This window comes from Gossypium raimondii, chromosome 1 (assembly GCF_025698545.1).
Source record: "Gossypium raimondii isolate GPD5lz chromosome 1, ASM2569854v1, whole genome shotgun sequence".
In the NCBI taxonomy this organism is placed as follows: Eukaryota; Viridiplantae; Streptophyta; class Magnoliopsida; order Malvales; family Malvaceae; genus Gossypium; species Gossypium raimondii.
In genome coordinates this window covers 37,718,497-37,723,385 of record NC_068565.1, presented here as the reverse complement: position 1 = coordinate 37,723,385, position 4,889 = coordinate 37,718,497, and positions in this window count along the sequence as shown.

Genomic DNA, 4,889 nt, shown 5'->3' with positions numbered 1-4,889 from the left:
AAACATGCAGAATCTCGTAAAATGGTTATGAAAACTATTAACTTTGTTTTCTAAATCTTACGTACATCGAAAGACTTAAAATCTTACCAGCTCCCTAGATTCTCTACTTTTTCGACTAAATCCTCACAATGACTGCTCCATGCAAAGCTTTTCATAACCATTTCTTCCTCAGAGCAACCAGAAAAGAAGATGAAGAATAGAGGAAAGTGAATCAAAATGGAAATGAATCCTCCCTAAGATGTCATTCCCCAACTATTTATAGCCCTTCATGCATAATCTTCCACCGTATAAGAACCATCCATTGACAATCAGTTTGTCTCCCACTAAGGAACCAATTAGTTCCAATCCAAGCAAACCAGAACTGATTCTCAACCTTGTCCAATTCGGACAATAAGTTTTCTTCATTTTAAAATACAGGCTGCCAACTTATAGCTTCTTTCAATTTAAACCCTCAATTATTCCTTAATTTCTAGACTTAAAAGAAATCATGTGTGAATATAAATACATGATTCATTACAATCACTTCTCTCCACCATCAATTATATAAATGCATAAAATACAATAAAATCCATTCAATGACAAATCAATTTGATTACTAATTCCCTTTCATCCTCTTTTCAACTTTTCAATTTCATTTATATCGTTTCGCCCGATGAACCCTAGTAAAACTGGCTCAGATACACGGGTAAACTACACCATACCAAGTTGCTCATCCAAGTTAAATATATATATGTGTCATGTTACCCGTCCGGGCTAAACCTATATCACGGCACATCAAGTTACTCGTCCGAGCTAAACCTGTGTCACATAATACCCAAGAACCCTTATGAATGTCGTATCTTGTTAAAACCTATGAAAATACCCGTACAACGCGTACAAGACCCTATTGGCATGTCAGTCGTATCCTAACCTTTTACTAAGTTCACACGGGCATCAATTTCATATATTCTTATATCATCCCTGTAATTATCCATATTTCATATTGTACCTTGTATATGGTCGCATGTTTCAATTACCTGCCCTGTACTATTTCATATTTCAATAGTATATATATTTATACTAACCATATATGCTAAATTCACTGATGTTCTAATTTTGTTCATACATATATTTATGGACTCAAGTACAAAATCACACATAACATAAAATAAGATAGTAAGTTCCATATGAACTTACCAGTTCAAAATGTGGAAAGTGTGGATACTTCAGGCACTAATTCGTAATTTTAGCTTTTTCCCTATTAGCTCCACTTTGGTCCAAATCTTAAGCTATACCAATCACTTTCATACAATATTATGATATGCATGAACCTATATAATTCCATTTTTCAATTTCTTCCATACTTTACAAATTATTCAATTTAGTCCCTGAACTCGAGATAAACATAACTTTCGATTCTTAGCTTCGGATTAAAATTTGATTTCATATATTCTTATTAGAGACCTTATAATTTTTATTACTAACATAATTTCTTAACAAATTTCATATTTATTCATTTTGGTTCTTATTATAAAAAAGTTAAAAATAAGCTAAATTAACTTTACAAGTTAGTCCTTTTTATAATTTAAGCTTAAAATCGATCAATTTCAAGCGAAGTTCTTCAAGAAATAAACAATGAAAACTTTCTAAAACTTTAGCAGCTTCACAAATTAGTGCATGGGCTAGCTAAATCAAGCTCCCATGATCTCAAATCTATAAAAATTACAAGAAAATGACTAAATTTCCATACTTAATTTGTGCGGATGAATGCTTGAAACCCTTGAACTTTTCTATTTTCTTTCTTTATGGTGGATGCTCATGAGCTTGAAGATGAAGAGAACTTTTTCTTTTTCTTTCCACAAACTTATATATTTATAGGTTAGTTAAGGTTTGATTAATTTAACTAATTTTACTTAACTATTTACCATTTTAGACCTTTGGCTATTGTCTATAGTAATCATCAAGCCTTTTGTCAATTAAAAATCTATAGCAATTAGATTTTTAAAATTTAGTCCCCGAGCCTTAATTAAGTATTAATTCAGAAAAATTACTAGACCCATCATTATTATATTTTTATATTATCTTCATAAATACTAATATTAAATATCTATGGAGTCAGTTTACAGAAATGGGGTTCTGAAACCTCATTTTTCGGTACTACTAAAATTTAGGTCCTTACAATTCTCCCCCTTAAAAAATTTCATCCTCAAAATTTACCTAAAAAAAGATGGGGGTATTGAGATCTCATAGCTCCTTTCGACTCCCAAGTAGCCTTTTCTGTGCCTTGATGGTGCCATCATACTTTCACCAACGCCATGCCCTTATTTCTCATTTCTTTCACTTCTCAATCTAATATTTTAACTGGTTCCTCACCATAAGACAAATTAGGTTGATACTCGATTTCATTAGGAGTTATAACATGGGAGGGATCGGATCTATATCTCCTCAGGATTAACACATGGAAAACATTATGGATTTTATCCAGTTCTGAAGGAAGGGCTAAATGATATTTTCTACAAGCTCAATTCTTTCAAGAATTTCATACGATCCAATAAACCTCGAACTAAGCTTCCATTTTTTTCTGTTGAAATGAAGAACTTTCCTTCAAGGTGAAACTTTTAGAAATACTTTATCACCAATATGAAATTCAATCTTTTCTTTTCTAATAGACTTATGACTTTTGTCTATCTGAAGTAGCCTTTAAGAATTCTCGGATAGCCCTGACTTTTACTTTGTTCTCTCGTATCAAATTTGTTCTTGGCATCTTTCTTTCGCTCAACTTTAACTAGCACTTATGATTTTGACATTTACAGCCATATAAAGCTTTAGAAGGCACCATTTTGATGCTTCATTGATAGCTATTGTTGTATGCAAATTCAACCAATGATAGGAACTTTTTTTAGCTTCCCTCAAATCAATTACACAACATCGTAACATATCTTCGAGCACTTGGATTATTCTCTTTGATTGACCATAAGTCTGAGAGTGAAATGTTGTGCTGAAATTCAATCTAATGTCCAGAGCTTCGTGAAATTTACCCCAAAATTTAGAGGTAAACCTCAGATCCTGATCTGAATTGATAGATAATGGCATACCATGCAATCTCACGATCTCTGAAATGTACAATTCGGTTAGTTTCTCTAGCGAATAATTAACTATCGTCGAAATAAAATGAGCGGACTTTGTCAACATTTCAATTATCACCCAGATTGAATCTTTCATTTTTGGTGATAACGACAACCCTGTCACAAAATTCATAGTGACTCACTCCCAGTTCCATTTAGGAATCATTATAGGTTGCAATAATCTTAAAAGAACTTGATGTTCTGCCTTTACTTGCTGACATACCAAACACTTAGCTACGTATTCAATTATCTCCATTTTCATACCCGACTAATAATACAACTGTTTCAAACCATTATACATTTTTTTTGCCACAAGGATGCATCATAAAAGTACTTTTGTGAGCCTTCTGGAGAATATCTCATTTCAAATCCAAACCATTCGACACATACAATCTATTACGGAAGTATAAACTCCCACTGCCACTTATATTGAATTTACTGGTTTGCTAATTTTCAACAAGCTTTTGCTTAGCTTCTATCTCTCCATCACATTTTTTAATTCCCAAATCTTTTGAAAAGAATATGATTTTAGCCCTTAACTCGGCCAAAATAGAGCCATTTCTCCAAATTCAAATATGCATTCATCGCTTTCAAAGCCAAATGGGATTTTCAAATTAAAGCATCAACCATAACATTGGCCTTTCCAAGCTTATAGTCAGTGATCAAATCATAGTCTTTAAAAAGTTTGAGCCACCTCTGCTTTTTAAATTTAACTTCTTTTGCGTAAGAAAATACTCCAAACTCTTGTGATTGGTAGAGACACGACATTTTTCTTTGTATATATAGTGACTCCAAATCTTCATCGCAAAAACTCAATTGTGAGTTCCAAGTCATGAGTAAGATTGTTCTTCTCATGTAGCCTAAGTTACTGAGAAACATAAGCAATCACTTTCCCTTCTTGCATCAGCACACATCCTAAATCATTAAGAGATGAGTCGCTGAAAACAACAAAATATTTTCTCGACTCAGGTTGAGTTAAAATCGGGGCTTCAATCAACATTGCTTTCAACTTTTCAAAACTTTAGTGGCACTTTTCGGACCATTCAAAATTAACATTCTTCTATAGCAATCTAGTCAATGGAAAAGGCTATCACCGAAAATCCTTTTACAAATTGTCCGTAGTATAGCATATTAATCTAGCCACAAATCACATAACATACAGTTGAGATCAACATTTCACGCATCACATATCACAAATAATGGATTTTTCACAACACTTAATAGTATAGGTCACTTACTTCATTTCCTCTTCGATTGAGTTTTTCAACTCCGCACGAGTACTTAAGGTACTCACACATTAATTGATTAAATAACATTTTAATTAAATAGTAATATTAAACTTCACTTAAAACAAGAGTTAGATCCCACACCTTAATATAGATCTAAATTGTTTGCTCTCTTGTAGAAGTTTCATTTAGGTCTAGTCTTACTTGCAAATCTAAACACACAATTAACCCATTTTAGTCATGATCTATTCGAATAACATGGCTTTTAATACGAGATTTAATGTGAAAATCTCACCAATACTTACCCTTAATTAAAATGCTAAAATTCGTCACGCTCACGATGTTTCACTATTGATTTTTTGGAGCATTATTAATCGGTCCTTCATGTTAACACAAGATCGTATTAGTACAATGATTTTTAAAATAGTAAAAATAAAATACAAATTATTTAGGCCCTATATCGTTCGGCCATGGCACAAAATTTTAAGACAAAGAATTTTCAATCCCAAAACTTCACTTACACTTGTTTCATTACGAGATGATTGTAGGAATGAAAATA